The 19,294-nt window shown below is 45.0% G+C and overlaps 1 protein-coding gene across 1 annotated transcript in view; it reads right to left on the reverse strand.

Annotated features, from left to right (window-relative positions):
- LOC121048185 (tachykinin-like peptides receptor 86C) overlaps positions 1–19,294 on the reverse strand; it is a 198,099-nt gene that overhangs the window by 150,114 nt on the left and 28,691 nt on the right. The window lies entirely within an intron of this gene.

The following is a 19,294-nucleotide window of genomic DNA, read 5'->3' on the forward strand; positions in this document are numbered from 1 at the left end:
GCGTGAATTGCTCCGACGCTTTTTATCAGGTCGCGGGGTCTGGAGCCTTCACAGTTCACCAAATTATCGTGAAACGGTGTAGTGTCTGTTCATTGAATCAAGCAAAGTTCGTTGCCTCAGGCCATATACCTATGGGTGCCTTTCTTCACAGATGGTCTAGCCACTGACCTTCGCGCGACGTTTGGACACTTATTTGTAGCTGGACGTTCGAGACGATTTGCAACGCGGCTTTGGTTAGATGTACAGACTTTAAACTCTTCAGGTTGTAAAACGTTTGAGCGTTTCACGCGAGAAAGGCTGCCGCTCGCATAACTACGTACCGAGAAAGAGAGGACGTCGGGTCGCTCGGAAGAACCCCAGGACAATAAGGGAACTTGATTCTCCCATCGTGCAATGAACCTTTCTCAAGAAGGGTTCTGCGCATGCCTGCGCTCTCCTTAGCCAGCGGCAAACGTTCAAATTGTGAACGGTGGACGCAGCGGCAGTGAGGGGAGTTTCTACGAGAGCGGAGCACTATCTCCCTGGCCTCCTCCGCGTGTATTGCCTTGTCTTTTTGTTGTTGGTTTGTTTTATGAATGCGACGTCATTAAATGCAGTGCAGGCTTCTCAAAACAAGACACTCGTCTGACTATAGTCGCTGAGAGCGTAAGACACGGTGAGCGTGACCCGTACTGTGCATTATATTATAGCTGCGCAGCCAATCCGATTGCCGCGTTAGCCGATAACATTTCCGAAGAGCCAATCACGGCGCAAGGTTTTTAATGCGAAAGCATGAACTGTGCCATGGAGCGAGCTGACGTCATCAGTGTCAAGCTTGAAAACAGCACCAAGTATCCGTAATTTCGCCTTCGGTTCCATTGGCTGGCGCGCTTCGACGAAGCTCACATTGGCCGTTGCGCTCGCTAGTGTCCACGACCGCTCACCCCATGGCGCTTAATGCCCCTGAATAAAAAAGGTAGCGACATTTTCTTCCTCTTCCTCTGACGCGCACAACTTTTATCTTTATGGTTTGCTTTCTTACACCCGTGTGTCAACTGTAGCGCCGCCTGGAATGGCCAAAGATAGCAGACGGCCTTCCTGTTCTTTAGTCAGAGCGCAGTCAAAGGCCTGAAAGACACGCAAATACATACACACAGGCTAAAAGCGCACTGTCACGGTCTACCAGCCTTAAGGATGTGCTCGAAGAAAGAAGATGAAAGCCGTGACGTAGTACAGTCGGCGTTATTTCATTGGTGACATGAGCTCATTCCATGCACTACACTCCGACAGCATAGGCATTCATTCTCCCTCCTCTGACGCGCACACCTCTTATCTTTATGTTTTGCTTTTTTTACACCTGCGCGTCGACTGTAGCGCCGCCTGGATCGGACCAAGATAGCAGGCGACATTCTTCAAAGGATGTCGCGTAGACAAAGCAGAAAGAGGCTGAAAATTGGGGAGAAATGCTTTCGAATTAAAAATTAGGACAAGACGAGAATGGACTGCCGACTCTTAGTTTGGGCTTGTCTCCACGGAGCTAATCGATGCCACGAGCGGCCCGATGAAAAAGGTAGCGTCGTATTCATCCAACTCCGAGTTCAAACAATTTCCTAAATATAGTTGTGCGCCGGCCGCTTGGTGTCATATTTATATTTGAAATTCCTATTGGTACGGACACAAGAAGGCATCGCGGCGAACTGTAGCGCTAATGCTGCGCGAAACCTTTATGTCCGACATCAATTCTGAACGCATCTTCAATTAGTTGCTCATGTTATGCGTCGCAGGCGTTAGGGGTAAGAGCTCGCGGCAATTTAAATGATGATCACAATATGATCTTGTCGTGGCAGTACTAACGCATCGAAAAATAAAACTGTTTACGCTAGAACAATCGATTGCTCGCTCCAACTTGAGCCTGCCATCCTCCCCACAGATTTAGCCGAAGAAGATCTCTTATGAGTAGGGTTTCAATTATTTAATCAAGGCTATTATACTATCGGTGTTCGCGAATGATTGATTGTCTATGCAGACTAAGTTCGCACCATAACTTCTCAGCAGGGCAGACCACCACTGTGGGGTGGCACATGCTGCTAAAAAAAAAAGTCAAAACGCAGAAGAGCTGGTGAACAATCATAATTAAGAATTTAGAAATTGAGACAAGGAAATAACAGGGTCCTGCACGCCACCGCCTCAAATTTGAGAGGGTGGTGTGCATGTCCCTCTTGTTTCCTTGTCTCGAGGTTTTAACTCTAAATTTTGACAGCTGCTAATGTGTCCCTTCTTTATGCCGAACGCATTCTGTCCACAGTACTGGATATTAATGAGTGGCTATGCCACATTAAAGTTTCTAACTAAAAGACTATTCTTGCGCCTTAATTCAGGGCATGAAGAACAAACAAAAAAAGACAGTATGTGTTCCCAAAATAAAAAAAATAAGTAACGAAAGAAGCAGTGTGCTGAGTCAATTGCCCCAATAATGACAACGTGCCGGCCCATACATTGTAATCATTAGAGAAAATATTTGGTTGAAATGTTCTGCTCATTGTAAATATTTCGTCCACGAATTTTAGATGCACAGCAAGACATGGGAAGAAATTCGGGGATATCGAAGAGATCCAGTAAAAACCGAGAGAGCTCTTATCATCTCACCCAAAGAGCACATCAAATGGGTCTTCAAAGGCATAAAAATGGATGGAGCCTCTGTATAATATGTCGAAAGTATTACATCAGAGGGGTCTGAAGTATGAAGGATCCTCACAACTCAGTACGGTACGACCTGCTTCGAATCATTCGAACTAACTTTACGCGTTGCCGCCCTCACTCGCTCGAGCTCTTGGCCGGAACCTCGTCTTTTTTTCATCTTGAAGACCCTTCAGTATCCGGCACCGGAAGCGCGAATTCACTCCTGAGAAGATCAAAGACGCTACGCGGAACCGCATTTGAAAGGAGAAGGTGAGCTGACCCGAAACGGCGCCGTTAAAGGGGTACTTATGCAATTTTTTTAGCTACCCCAACTAGCGATATTTTCGGAATCCCTGGCCTGCGCCCTTTTCGGTATGTTTATTTAGTATAGCAAAATTCAGAATAGTTATCGATGATCCCTTCTGTTGCTTGTTGTGAGTTTCGTCTTGTTTCAACGTGGCTGAAGACGTCTGGTCAACATGATTGCACCCTACATAACCGGCCCGTTTCCCCTCAGCTTCAATATGCACCAACAGAAACCGGAATAAATGAGAACGCTGACGCCTGTTTTTTCTTGTAAGGTCGGCTGTGAGTTTGTAATTTGAATATGAAAGAAGATTGCTGTCGAAGGGAGGTGTCATGTTGGTTAAGGTCTCCGCGCTTAAAATGCCGTTGGTGTTTGTTTTTCTTCTGCAGTGTCGAGTAGGAATGCCCAAAGTAATGAAGGCAAATCCTAATATATAGGGTGCTTGAAGTCAAAAGGCTGTATCTAAGGGGGATTATAAAATTCGACGCCTGCACAAAGCAGTCTAAACTTTTCGTCAAAGGTGTATTTCACAGGTCCGTTTTCTCTCGTAAAATTACAAAACGTAGCTCCCTTTCTCTAAGAAATAGGGTCAAAAACTTGCTAGGTCAACGGCGGGCGGAAGGCAGACGACTGAGTCGAGCGGCGGGACCAGTTTGGCGCACGTATTGATAGATGGCGTCGGGAGCAGCGTCGGAAGGTGTAGCCGACGACGAACGAAAGCAGACGACAAGCAGACGAAATCCGTCGGCAGCAAGAACGCCGCTGCTATGCAACCGCTTTTCTTTTTTAACTTCATGCTTTGTTTTTATTGTCCCCATTCGTTTTTAAGGAAAGGTACTCTACAAAAATGTTATCTTCATTTTACTAAATCGCAGTCGTCGCGAGCAGTCTCGATTAGAGTTGTTGTATAGGCTCGATGCAGGAGCCAGAGTTGCGCGTTCATCACCGTATAGAGCCGGATTTCCTGCACTGCATTCGGAGTCTGCTCCCTTCTTGACTGAATTCGGCGAACAGAGGCGCCGCGCATTCGAGGCGTGCGGAGCGCTCGAAACCAGGGGAAGATACGCCGCGGCGCGTGCAATGTTTACTTTCCTTCACGGCATTTGAGTCTCCTCCTCACGTGATCGGATCTCTGTAATTTATGCCTCGTGTTTTGGCGTTAAGGTCTTCGCGCGGACGGAAATTTACACCGACGCGTTATGAATTACTTGCATGATCGATGTTGAAGAAACTGCTACCTAAATACCGAATGACTAAACCCCGTAGATTCTGAACGTAGCCATTGCCGACGGGAGATATTCAGCCTAGACGTAATTATCATGACTACTGCCTTTAATAAGCTATACAAAACGTGCGAAATATAGTTTTGAACAGTACATATGAACACGAGAGTTATAATTTTTTTAGAGCGCAGCTCTTAGGGGCCCGTTCCCGGCTTGAGCGGCGTCGCCGTCGCCGTCGCCGTCGCCGTCGCCGTCGCCGTCGGCGTCGCCGTCGGCGTAACCAAGGTCATCCCAAGGTCACGTGACCCCCAAGGTCACGTGACCCCTCCAGGTCACGTGGCCCCTCCCAAGGTCATCTCAAGGTCACGTGACCCCACGTGACTCCCAAGGTCACGTGACCCCTCGAGGTCACGTGACCCCTCCCAAGGTCATCTCAAGGTCACGTGACCCCAAGACCCCACGTGACCCTTTGAAGGTCACGTGACCCCTCTGAGGTCACGTGACCCCCGAGGTCACGTGGTCTCCTCCCCAAGGTCACGTGACCCCCAAGGTCACGTGACCACTCCCAAGGTCATCTCAAGGTCACGTGACCCCAAGGTGACCCCCACGTGACCCCCAGGTCACGTGACCCCTCTGAGGTCACGTGACCCCCCTCCCCGAAGTCACGTGACACCCCCCCCCCCCCCGAGGTCACGTGACCGCCCCCCCGGAGCATATTAAAGAATGAGGGGAGGAGGAGGGGTCTACCCTCCCCTCAGTAAAAAGTTAAAAAAAGTTAAGTTTTAAGTTTAAAAAAAGTTAAGTTTGAACTTTTTTTAAAAAGTTAATTTTTTAAAAAGGAATTCGATGCAATGTTTTTACTGAGACATGGTTAACCTGGAGCTCGGTGGAAGAAATACATTTAGGTGGTGGCTCTGGCCGCTCTTCCCGCGGGGAGCGAGCGACCAGATCGTGTTCCGAACTAGCCTCGAACAAGGAGTATACTCTGTTTCATCTTATGATGTACCGCAGGAAAGGCTACAAGCGCGAGCTCCTTGCTCTGGGGCACATCCCGGCGGCACAAGCTTTCGTGACTTAAGAGCAGCTGCCAACGCTATGAGCTCGCGCTTCTAGCCTTCGCTGCGGTACAACATAGGGTGAAACGAAGTGTCTTTTGTTCCGTGCCGCCGCGGAGGGCGCTGAGGTGTGAGCACCGTGGGTATGAGGTCTCTCCTCGGCGGCCACGGAGTCGGGGGCGTAGCTTGCTCGCCTTTTTCGCGGTGTGGTAGTGGTGTGCGGTCAGTGGCTGACCTCATGTTTTGCTTTGGTGCTGTGTCAATCACCGGTGCCACCATCGTGCACGAAGATGAGCATTAACCCGAAGAAGAAGTTATGCTATAAGGATGGGAAAGACGTGCTTCGTTCCCAACTGCAGTTCGGGGTACGGGAACTGCGCAGAGCGAGTGTCCTTGTTTAAAGCTCCATCGAATGACGCTCGTCTGGAGTAGTGGCGTCGTGCAATCCCGAGGGCCGATCGCAAGTTACTACCTAGTCTCCTCATCTCGTTGACTAAGTGAAAGCCGAGCTTGACGGTCTAATTTCTGTCGAAGACTGGGAATGCGAAGATGTCTGGACAGAAAAGGCTCATGAAACCAAGGCTGTGGACTGCATGCTATATTATGTAACTGTGTTATTGAGCGTGAAAAAAAAAAAAAAACCTACACGCTGCCCTGCATGCCGATCCGCTTTCAGCATCGACAAGAACACTTCTACTGAAGCAGCACTGACAAACGTGAAGAACAGAGGAGGCCTTACACACCCCAAAAAGAACCTTTTCCAGCTACTGAAGAAAGTGGAACAGTTCTTCATGCAAAATAAAAGCCACAAGACTCTCTATTGGGACACAATCGACAGTGTTCTTGACGGATGCACAATAACGTTTCCATGCGCTGAACACAAAGAAGAAACAATCGCCCCGTTGCTTCACTACTACTTCAGCATGCGAATGCGACAACACTGTAAGCATATTACGATGAGTAGGAACAAATAAGTTTAAGATATAAAGAAATCAGCAAAGCAGCACTCGTCTTAGTTTAAGGGCATGGTCGAGGAACACAGGATGTAGGAGATGGCGTTATATGGCAGTATGCAGTAAATTCAGCTTTTATGTACATTTTACAGCTAAAATGTTTGCAAGGTATTTTTTTACCTGTAAGACGGGGTGACATATTATGCAAGTACAGATGAAAAGTGATTTATTTTTTATAACCGCTACTATTGTTTGACTTTCAGTCACTGTGTCATCATGTCAGCCATTATGTCATTATACTGTGTCATCGTTTCAGTCACTATGTCATCATAAATAGGAATTTTTTCTGCTCATAAGGTTTGCGTCTTCCACAGTACAAGTTTACATTGTATGTATAAACCATTTGTAATGCTAAAACCTTTATGCGCATTTAAAGAATTATTTAGGCCCCACTATGTAACATTATTAGAATTTGTTTTTTTCAATACGGCAGGAGCAGGATGGAAAAAATCACCCGACCTCATATAAAGCCACGCAATGTGTGTAAACAATTTACGGAACTGTTATCAAACATGCGAGCACGACCCAGGTGTTTACTCTAAATTACTCTAAATTATTGAAGGCCCAGTAGATTATGCCGGGAAGTTTTATATTTATACGAGTATTTTTGTCACGTTAAGTCATCATCGGAATGTTCTCGTTTAAAACACAGCAACCGCACGGGGGGATAGTCAGTGAGTGCCAATGCGCCAACATAAATCCATAATTTCACCACACAGCACACAGGGACCGAGTAAAGAATGCATAATTTCCTTCACAAGCCCTATAAACAAGCCTTCACGAGCCCCTCTATAGGGGGGCGCCATCCATCCCCGTGCGAGTGAAGCGCGCTCGGTGCGCCGAACAGAATGTGGTCGCCGCGCGAGACAGAGAGTCATCACCTAAGTGTGTTTCTTTCACCGTGACCTGGAGTGACATACCACTGGAGTTTCAAAATTAGAAATGCGAGGGCCTGATCTCGCAGTGTCTATCAATGATAATCTATGGTACCAAAGTTTCTATGAATTAACTAAAAATTATGAAGCTAATCCCTACCGAAAAATTCGGTATAACTTTTCACTATCCGGATTATGGAACCGGAAATTGGTTTCTGGAAACCCGAAATCCAGATTGCAGACAAAGGAATAATCTCTGAAAAACAAAATTCCATGTAGAATCCGGATAGCGAAAAGTTATACCGGATTTTTCGGTAGGGAATGAAAGCTTTGTTATCAAAATATCGAACACTGTTTTTGTTGCTTTATATGGACCGCCCTCAGGCAATGCTGCTTAAATTATAAAAGTGCTTGATCATGTATTATGTTTTCTTGGATCAACATTGGGGTCTTTTATAACTCTTCGAGGCATAAATACAAAAACAATTTCGGATAATCGACAAACAAAAGAATTCATAGACCTGATTAATGGGTACGCCTGTTATAATGTAATATCCGCCAACCAGAGTGACCTTGAACACTGCGAAATCTCTCGACACTTGTGTCAGGGGCTTAAATCAAAAATTTAAGGCCACAGTCCCACTAAATGTGGCAGTTTAGGTACTTTTTGGCAGGTCATTACTCATCTCCTTTTAAATACGGTTTTGTGGGATTGATGTCATTCAAAAGGCAATGCAATCCTCTTTCATTTGATATTATGTGTGTGTTGGGTTTTGCTGCTCATGCACATTTGTAGCGCTGCGAATATGATGGCGCGGACCCTCACTTGCTCCGCTAGTTCATGTTTTATGAACGATCCATTAAAGATAACACGGTTCCAATACAGCAGTTTTGTTAAGATGATGTCGGAGCAGAATGTAACGATACACTTTTTTGGTATTTGCACTACATTGTTTTTTTTATCCCTCGAAATATTACCCTAAAATTGACATTTTTCAGCACAAATATGTTTTTAATGACACGCGCTAGGGCAATGAAATTAGCTACAGATGTAGTGCTTATAATTGGTAATATGCAGAAAAAAATTTAATGTTGTGTAATATTTTTTTTCGTTTACATATTTTATACCAAACGTAGCACTTTTTTGTGCTTCGAGTCATGGTACTTCAAATGCCGCTGAGGAAATAATTAAACTATGATAAAATCTTTTATAACATTTAGAGCTACAATGGTTTTCCAAGAGGTGGACGTTGGCTTTTTTTCATTTTCAAAGTTATAACGCTCCAGGAGTGTTTCAAACATACCTGTTTTGACGCATACCTTTTTTGGACATCAAACAGATTTATAGGCATCTAATAATATTTATTGTTTGGAAGAGATATAGATTGCGATGTATTAAATTTTCACAATGATCTTGCTTTGGTTTCTTAATAGGTGTAGAGCTTAGCTAATTTTTTTTGAAACAATTAAAAACTGTTTGGGTGTTTTGTTGCGCTACCTGGCGGATAGCAGACAAACTGCTGATTTCGAATGTTCAAAATATTTCCGAGGGCGGCGTTGGCGTCTGTATCATCACCAATCTCCGTGTCTTTTTACCCTCACATTCAAAAATATATTGGAAGATTTACTATCGATAACTGAATGATGTAATACTGGGTCAGGCTAATAAATCCAAGACAAATAATTACAAAAGCGTAGCGTGATATAATGTGTTCATTATTCGATATGATTGAAATCAATAAACAATGAAGACGAAGAGGAAAAGAATACACCCGAATTCACTTTATGCCTAGAGTCACTAAATGAGCTTTAAAGTATCGGCACTTCGTTCCCCAAAATAGTTTTTGGCGCCGCCATTTTGGGTCTTGCTCAGAGCAAACGCAACTGCCGATCATCATGATCCAAACGTACGACTTCCTCAGCATTAGATGCGGTGCTAAGAAGCTGATGCAATATTGCAATGCTCTGTCGCGGGTTGTTTAAACATTTGTGAGGGACGGAAAAGTGTTTCCTGTAATTTTAGATAAAGCTTCATATAACTGGCAACCATGATTTTAAGCCACAATATGGCCAAGTGTCGTTACTGTGAACCGTAGCTAATTTACTGGCACAAGCGGGAACAATGAAGAAGAGGTAGGTGTCAAAAGGTAGTGGCTTGTGGAATCCACGGGGCTGACGTCATGGCCCCTCCAAGTATTACAAGCCTCTTGCACAAGAGCATGAATATTGTCATTAAATAAGCTACGCTTCAGAGTAGCGACACTTGGCCATATTGTGGCTTAAAATCATGGTTGCCAGTTATTTGAAGCTTTATCTGAAATCACAAGAAATGCTTTTCCGTCCTCCACTTTAAACAGCTTGCGACAAAGCAAAGCAACATTACATGAGCTTCCTAACACCGAATCTAAGGCTGAGGGTGTCGCACTTTTGAATCATGACGATCGCCAGTTTCGCCTGCTCTGCACAAGCACCAAAATGGCGGCGTTCACAACACTGTCGTGGAAGAGAGTGCCGATACTCTAAGCGCAGCTCTATTATTGGCTCTAGTTCCCGCGAAACTCCTTTTCTCTGACTGAAACTGAAAGTAAATATGAATAATACAACATTATTATAGCTTATTTAGTTATAACCAAATACACATAATGAGAGGAGGAAGCGGGCGGGTAGGAGAAACGCGGGTTTTATGTGCGACCGTTCTAACCGTCTCAAAAGAGAGAACGCACGAGCTTGCGCTGGTTTAAAAAAAAAAGGCATCCAAAGAAAAGAGGCGGCAAGCTGTGTTCTTTGTTATTATGCGTCTAATCGCAAATTGTTGTGTGTATGTTTATACAGCCGGAAGTTATTCTGCCTTAGTGGGCGTCTGGTGTCTCAGCTGTAGATGAGCAATTTAGCCACTGCGGTACAACCGCAAACCTGTGGTCTTTAACGTGCACCACGCAGTAGTGATACACGACCGCACGCCGGTATACGATGCTCTTCCAGATCGAAACGGGCAGTTGCGGGGTGCGTTCTTCGAGCTGGTGTGCGCTAGACCATGCACTCGGCCACCGACCCCCCCCCCCCCCCCTCCCCCCTTTGTGCGTCTAATTTATATACAGGTATAAGTATTTAAAGATTGACGATGGACGTCGATCGTCTCGAGGTAATGTTACGTATTAACATTATATAAATAATAAACTTGTTGAAGGACTGAACGACTCAATTTTTCAATTCTTGGATTGTAATATGGCGGTAGCCTACTGTACTTACTGTTGATGAAGAGCAATATGAGGTGATGAGGTAGTGATTAAATGATGAGGCTCTATAAGGACGACGACATTAGTGGGTGTCGAACCACAACGTACAGTGCCAGACTTGTTTCAAGTATCGTGTACCAAAGACTTTCTTCACCCGCAACAGTATATGGTAGAATCAATGAGGAGGCTGCTTTAAAACTGTACGTGGAACAGGAAAACTGCACTGTGCAGAAGTGCGGCTTATTCGTTAATATGAGGGACGGATTTCTAGCAGCATTCCCTGATTGACTACTTGGAACAAATGGCCTCGTTGACGTAAAGTGTCCCCGTTCCAAAAGATTCTTGCAGCATACTTAAACCGCAAAGAAGTATGAGGCGAAAAATAAGAAAAAGGAGCCTGGTGTGAAAGGTCCGAATCACCACCATAGCTTCTACTACCAAATATAAGGGCAGTTACACAATACACAAAGAGAGTTTTGTGATTTAGTTATATTTACACTTAAGGGCATTGATATCCAACGTATTCAGAGATATGAAACCTCCTGGTCAACCAACATAGAGCCTTTTCTACTCAAGTTTTACATGGAAGGCCCGACTTCCGCTGAAGTTCCTCACGTAGACGAGTTGTCCGACCGAATAAACTGCCAATACTCCCGATCTGGGAATCTCTCGATCTTTGTTCGTAGGCCATAGTATCATGAGATCGAGGGGTGTGGCTCTTCGTCCGCCGAATATTGCTTCGGCGGGTTTTTTTCCGTGTAAGATGAGACCGTCGCGTGCTACCGGAACAAGAACCTGGCGATTCTTCACTGAACTGCTTCTTGCGTAAGCTTCAAAAGGGCTTTTTTTCGTTTCGCACACCATCTGTTCTGCTTGCCCGTTAGTTTCAGGATGGTATGGTGCACTAATGTGATTCCTGATGCCGGTTTTTTTTTCTTCAAAAACTTGTTTATTTTATTTGAAGCAAGATTTGGCGCGTTATCAGAGAAAAGTATTTTCGGTAGGGCAAAAGTAGGTAAAAGCGACCGTAGAACGTCAAAGACGTGTTTGGACGTCGTGGCAGGCATCGTGTAAACTTCCAGCCACTTAGAGTACGCATCGCCCATGACTCCGCAGATGAGGATACGTTTCGCCACCCACCGACTGAATAGCGGATCGTTTTCTGTTACTGTTCATGATGGCGTTGGACTCAAGGAAGACTTCGAGTGTTTCCACAAAGTTAGCCCAGTAGGACTTTTGTCGAAAGCTGTAAGTGTTCGAAACGTCGACAACGTCGGTAGCCACGTGTTGTGCTTGACACTGGACACTTACCATTCGCTGAGAAGAAACTTGCTTGTTCGTCTGCCATGAGTTGTCCGATATGAGGTAATCACCGCAACACCATCTCTCGACAAAACTGGTCTTCATTGTCCGCATGTCCATAGTTAGCAATCACGTCAACTTATAAATTCCCGAACGCTCATAACTTGCCGTCGCTAAACGCCGTTCATTCCTAGCATCTTCATTGCAAATAAACGTCTTCCTATTTCTTCTGATAGTTTTCATCATATTCCTCCTAAGCTGTACTTACAATATTATGTGTGCCGGTACTTCCAAAAATATTGCAACGGCGTTTGTTTTCTGGGACCTATAATGTAACAGCCTTTACAAAATTTTCCGGACCCTGTGAAACATAATATTTCGTGACCTTTTTTTAGTCGTCATTAAAATGGTGAGGTAAGTACCGTAAATCGCGAAGCAGTTTACTTGACGTCCGCTTCCACTGGTGTCCTGGAAGATTGAGTCTACTGAGCGTGGATTCTTGCAGAGGAAATTTTCATTGATAAAATATTGACACGTCATTCAACATATGATTCCTTCTTGATAAGATTTATTGTGAAAGCCCGTTACAACCGCCGAAGCGCATCTCCCTATATCAGAGAACAATTATTACCCAGCCTGACATTAGAGAGTTTCAGTAAATCGTTCCCATGACTCCGTTAACGATACCCGATACTCCGCCACCGCCTCCCTTGCGCATGCATAGTATCGTTATCGGGGCTATCGGGGGTATCGGAACGATCTACTAAAACTCTCTAATCTCGCATACATCCGTTTGCTGGGCCACGCTACTTGCGCTAGCTGATCACAGCTGGCAGCGGCGCGAGCAAGGCCACGAGGGGAACGTGATGGTGCTCGAGCCATCCCACTGTGAACCAATAGAGAGTTTTAGTAGATCGTTCCCATGACTCCGATAACGATACCCGATACTCCGCCACCGCCTCCCTTGCGCATGCATAGTATCGTTACCAGAGCTATCGGGGGTATCGGAACGATCTACTAAAACTCTCTAGTGTTTCGGCCACCCCATGGGTCTCCATCTATTGGTTGAACTAACGCCTTGTTCAAGATGGCTGTCGTGGGACCGCAGCCTTAAAGCTGGCATTAGAATGGAAGAGATTAGCGATCACATCCCCATTTTTTGGTTGGGGCGCAATTATTCTATGGTACGTAAAATTAACACAGAACCATTTTGGCATCCCACATTAAATCAAGAAACATTAAGACATTCAGGCTACCTTATAAAACAAATAAACTGGGATGACGTATACAGAAAAATAGTACTAGTGTTGCTTTTAAATAATTGATAATGAAATTTAAAAACTGCCCTGATAAAGCATTTTCCCTAAGAGAAACCAAAATAAGAAAAAAAAACTGCGTGACTGGTGATATACCAAAAATAAGTAGAGATAAAGATAATACGTTTCATGCATTTTTTCGGTATCGTGATCCTAAAATGCTTGTGAGTTTAAAATGACAAGAAATAAAGTGAACTCGGACGTAAAAGAAGGCCTTAAGAATATAAAATAAGTGTGAGATTCAGAATGACCAAAGGAATATGTGGGACGTGGTAAACTAAAGGACTAAGAAGAAGCAAGTTACCAGCGACGTGTAACATATCCTAGTAAATAATCAATAATATTCTGGCAAGAAGAAACTTGCCGACAAAATAAATCAACACTTTGTGAGTATTGTCACATATTATGACGAATGACAGGCAATGAAGCAACAAATGAACATATACTAAACGTTCAATTTGGCGAACTTGTGCCGAAATCAAAAATGCAAAGAGGTAGCGTCGCAGGCGTCAAAAGTTAGTGGAGTAGCACGATCGAGAACGGAGCAAGACTGACTTGTACGGCGTGGAGCAGCTTTTTTTAGTCCTTCCCTTGGAGCCTAGAATAGTCTGCCTCGAGTCTTCTTGAACTACACATTCTGAACATGAGTAGGCTTGACGGTCCTCAAACCCTCTCGGTTCTATTTTAGTTCCCCAAAGAAAGATAAAACGACACGCAGTGCCGGGAATTGAACCCGAGCCACGTGCGGGTGACTAGAACGCGCTGCCTACTAAGCAACGTAAGCACGCGACATTGGAAAACACGTCAGAACGTACGAGTACACAGCGACAACTAATCCTTCAGAGTCTATGATGCTTGTTTTGACGACACCAAGTCAAGTTAATCAAGTAACTGGAAACATAAAAAAAACAATGTTTCTGCTGGTGACGACAAAATAAAGCTCAATTAAAAATGTAGCGGCTCTCCAAAGTCCAATTCTATCTTATATTATAAATACAATGCTTGAAACAGGTCACTTTCCTGACGAGATGAAAATGGCAAAACTTATTCCTGTTTACAAGGGAGAGGGAGAAACCAAAATCCACAACTACTGACCACTTTCTATTCTTTCCTTCTCGGATATTTATAAACGCATGATCAACGACAGGTTAACCAGTTTTTTCCTGAAACAAATATAATGACTAACAAGTGATAAGGATTTCAGCAGGATAAGTCCACGGAGGAAGTACTTTTAGGTATTAAAAACCAAATCGCAGAAAACGTTTAAAATAAATTCTTCATGAACTGCATGCTTCTATTTTAAAAAGCGTCCTACACTGTTCCATATATTTTACTATAAAAAAAAAAAGAAGAGAAGAATGCTTAGAAATTGCTGCAAATGCCTGTGTGCTTAAGCTATCAAATTGGTTACGAATAAAATTTACTGAAACTAACTAAATGTAAAACTAAGCATATAATTTTATGTTAATCAGTGACCGAAGCAATAGCCGTGTCAACATCCAATTTCAAGAGACTATTCTCGACCAAGTGTCCAAACAAAAGTTTCTAGGCGTCTGGCTTAGTGAAGAACTGTCATGATCTACGCAAGTCAATAAACTAAAATTAGAGGTTTCTTGAATTACTAGTGCATTACATAAAATACTAAACTTCATACCCATTTAACTAAAAATGGCGTTATATTATGCTGTTCTATTCAAAGATCAAGTATCGATTGCTATCGTGGGATACTACAATTCCTAGAGTAGGGTAAGAAACTAATTATCATTAAAAACATTAATCGTATTTGCGAAATTATATAGGCGATATAGAAATTTAGGCACCGCACCACTACTCATTAAATATATTACGTTAAAGTCGAACCGAATTTATCACTTTAAATTATTTCAATGGATACTTCGAAAGAAGCTTCACTTGATACCCGCACGATTTTCTACCTGATACGCATTACGAGACCAGAAAAGCAGAATTACTCACATCCGAACTAATTACGGCAAGCAAACAATAAATCATCGGATTAATAAATGATCAAATTGCCCAGGTATAGACATCGATTGCAGTGCCCCGTTTCCTAGGCTAAAACAAGACGGCAGTCAATCTCCAGTATTCAGTATTATCGAATGATCGTTTTCTCAAGATCTGAGATCGAGCCTGGTTGCTTATCTTCAAGATAAGTAACCAGGCTCGGTCTAAAATCGACCGCAAAAATCGACGCCTGCACGTAGTAGTCTAAACCTTTTGTCGAAGTTGTATCTGACAGGTCGATTTTTTCTTATAAAATTACAAAGCTTAGCTCTTTTCCTGAAAAAATAGGGCCAAGAAACTTGCCAGGGTCTACGGCGGGCGGCGACGCAGACAACAAAGTCGAGTAGTGGGGTGTGTTTGGCGTTCGTATTGATAGATGTCGTCGGAAGCAGCGTCCGAAGGTGTAGCCGACCAGCGAAGGAAAGCAGAAGACACGCAGACGAAATCCGTTGGCAGCAAACGCGCCATTGTTATGCAGACGCGTTTTCTTTTTGTTTAAGTTTCGCTTTTATTTTCTGCATTCATTTTTTATTCAAAGGTACATTCCAAAAAGATTTTTTTCATTTTATTAAACTACGGAAATCGCGAGCCGTCGCGATAAGAAGGTAGCGCCATCTTTCAATACGAACGCCATACACATCCCGTTACTCGACTTGGTTGTCTGCGTCGACGCCCGCTGTAGACCGTCGCAAGTTTCTTGTACCTCTTTTTTCCAAAAAGTGAGCTACCCTTTGCAATTTTACAAGAAAACACCGACCTGTGAAATACACCTTTGACGAAAAGTTTAGATTGCTGCGTGCAGGCGTCGATTCTTACGGTGCGTTTTAGATGAAACCTGGTGACTTACGTCACCCTATACTTTTCTTCTTTATTGTTATATAATCTGCGTAGCGTTGATTTCGGTATCATATTATGTACGAACTGATGTATATTTTTGCGTTCTCTTTGTGTATCTGCAGTGTCTCCACATGGTGTTTAAAATTTGGCTGTTTATATACGTATATACGTTTTGATGAATATGGCGTTAAAATGACACTTCCATGTATTTGAGGGCGTGTGCATTCTGAATCATTGTTGCTGCTGCTACGTGACGACACAAGTGTTATTTGTTTTGCTTTCTTATTTCAATATTGTGTACGTACTTTTAAGACGTTGAACTGAGTTCGGGTGGCAGAGGCGATGTCAGGCACCACGCCTTTTTTCTGCCCCCTGAGCGGATAACATCCAAAAACAATACACAACTCGAAGGCGCATTCAATGCACAATACTTTACAGAGTTCAAGTTCGTCCGCTACTTGCGCACCTTGCGCTTTAGTTTTCCCCCGGTCTCAACCAATGCGAAGAGTAAATGACGTAAAAGCACCGGGACCTCTGTGCTTCATTTTAAGCGAGACTACCAGTTCAAGGAGAAAGCATGACACGCGACATTCGAGACACGAATGTTTCAGTGACCTATACGTTACGTAACTTAACGTAAGAAAATGGGGCAGTGTGAATGAGCCTTAAGTCGTCTGCTTCTTGCCCAGGAGCAACGTCATCAGAACAGATCAGTTACGGAGCTGGTCACAGACGCCTGCTGGGACGATCGGTACCCACCTCACTCACCACGACTTGCCTCCCGTCGCTCGACGCGCCGGACGGCTGCTATGGTAACTGCAGTGTGTTCTATGGAATACATACATTTTGAAACACAGCGTCTAGATGGCGTTCAAGATCTGCTCTATAGAACATAAAGTTACAAAACGAAAATCTGGATGGCGCTTGAAACGACGGGAGGCAGACTGTAGTCCGCAGGAGTTCCTCGACTGAGGTAATCTGGTAACGCTGCGCATGAGTTGCAGTGACGTCAGAACGACGCCAAGATCTGATTGGCTTTGATTGAAAGGACAGTGGGTAGACATCAATGATAGATGCCTTAAAGTCTACCCTCTAGTTGTATGTTTTTTTTTGTTTTTTTTTTTCATCTTCCATAAAAGTTCGGCGTTCTGACATCTTCGAAACCCCTGTGCAAGAAGCAGACACACTTGCGCTCCGACACATGTAGCTCTCAAGATTCGAGCAGCGCCCTGGTGAAAATATTGAACATTCTTACACGGCGTTTCGGGTGTGAACCATTCAGGCATTCTGCGTTGTTTACGAACGCTATGAAAGAAATCAACGAGAAGAAAAAAGCTGAAAGATGTACATTCTTTCCTCTTGATATAACGCTGAAGCCGCGCATTGCAAGTTTCTATTGTTTTGATTTTGTTTCGTTTCAAACACTGACAGTCGCTCGTATACGACTGTGACTTATGCGTGGTCGGATTTTGCAGCGCCGTATTTATGGTCGCGTTGTGCCAAAGCTACAGCGCCGGTTTCCGCCAGCGTTTCAAGGTCGCGTTTCGCGGACGTGCTCGAATCCCCCTGGCCGAGAGAGACGGGCCTATGACGGCCCGTGCCTGCATGCCTCGTCGTCGGGCGTTCTTTAAGCATTCTCTATGTTGCCTATGCGCCAAGAAACTGAGGGCGAGCAGGAGACGGCAACGCGCCAAGACGTCAGAATGCCGAGCTCTGGTTGGAATAATTAGTGGGTAGACCCAAAGCTAGCTGTCTTTGTCTCCGCTGCACTCGTCGAACGCGTTTGAATGCGAGAGCCAAACGCCGGACGCCAGCGTTCCACGTTCTAACGCTTTTGACGACTGCAGTTGAGACAACGGCTGTCTTTGTTTCCACTGCACTCGTCGAACGCCTTCAGATGCGAAAGATAAGGAGATGGCGACGACGACGACGATGCCAGGAAGCTATACCGGGTGACCGGGGCGCTACGTTCTAGCCCTGGACGTCAATGCATCGGGGGTGGCAGCAGTCTACTTTGACTGGGCCACCGCCTGGAGCCGCTGCCTTCAACGAAGCGAGCGAGCGCACCATCAATCTCCAGGGCTTTAGCAACCAGAAGGTCCACTGAACTGCCTACCGAAGGTCACCTTGGCTCGCTTGCCTACTGGCCTGTACCGCCGCTGAACCTCCAAGACTCGTGCGGCGGATCAGAAAAGCACGTCGTCCTCAACACCATCAAACTGCCAAGGCTTTCCCAGCCGCACGGTGAAGCCTCCGGACATCACCGTTCGCCCAGGCACTTTGGCGTTCGCCCAGGCAAACCCCAAAGCAACACTGCTTGCGATGTTGAGAAGGCCGCGTCGGCCTCCCCCCCTTGTATATATCATCTCATAATCATCATCACTAGACGTGGCACCGCGGGCCTCCATGGTACGGGCTGTCGCCTTTCCGCGGTGCCACGGCTCTCCTGAGCAAATAAAGATTACGATTACGATTACGATAAACACAGGATGTCTGCGTTCCGCGTTCTATAGAGTTCCGCCAGTACTGTGGAGACAAAAGCAGCCAGCTTTAGGTCCACCCACTAATATTTCCATACCGGAGCTCGGCGTTCTGAAGTCCCCCCGGGCTCTCCTCTTCTCTCCCTCGGATTCTAACCGTATTGATTTTTCTGTCCCGTCCGTCCTTACGTGTTGATCCGCCCAAAACGTGCTCTGAAATACTTGCTCGCAAGATACCGTACGCTGCAGATCGCGGGCCCTCCACAAGCGTGCACCACCGTGCCTCAAAATAACCGCACGCGCTCGAACTAGGGTCCGCTCAAATAATAATTGTTTTCTTGCCTATTGGTTCTTTTCTTTTTTGCTCGACGGTTACGTTGGTGGAAATGTCATCACCTTAAGGCCAATGTTTGACGGCCAGTTGCGTGTTATCTTCAACTTTTCGTACGTTTAGCGCGGTCCCTTCTTAAGAAACAAATCAAGCAGTCATGTGTTAATCGGCATTTCGTTCACAGCGAGAGGTGCGACACATCCTAAACGCGACTTTAATACAGAAAATTACAAAATAGGTAATTCGAAGGTCTGCTCTTTAAATACATAGGCACTAATATTATGGGAAGCATCGATTATTCCAAAACACGTTTGTTTTTCCGGGAGACATTGAGTTCAGAGAGTTGCATGTTCAGCTATACCGGAAACTCGTAGATATTCGCGGCCTCCCTCGAACATCGTCTCGCGCCCTCTACCTTGTGCACTGTCACCGTACGGCAGAGGATCGAAGACTTACACGTGGTCCGCGTAAGACACGTGGGGCTGTCCGTCAGGCCAGACGAGCATGCAGACGGTGCGCACGCTCCCGTCTGCGTACCGGTACGACCGGGTGCTGGAGTACAGCAGGGTCGGCAAGGACAGCAGCAGGGAACTGGCCCAGATGATCGAGATGGTGGCCACTGTCTGCCAACGGGTCAGC

The sequence above is a fragment of the Ixodes scapularis genome, unplaced genomic scaffold (genome assembly GCF_016920785.2).
Source record: "Ixodes scapularis isolate PalLabHiFi unplaced genomic scaffold, ASM1692078v2 PGA_scaffold3__209_contigs__length_174095766, whole genome shotgun sequence".
NCBI lineage: Eukaryota > Metazoa > Arthropoda > Arachnida > Ixodida > Ixodidae > Ixodes > Ixodes scapularis.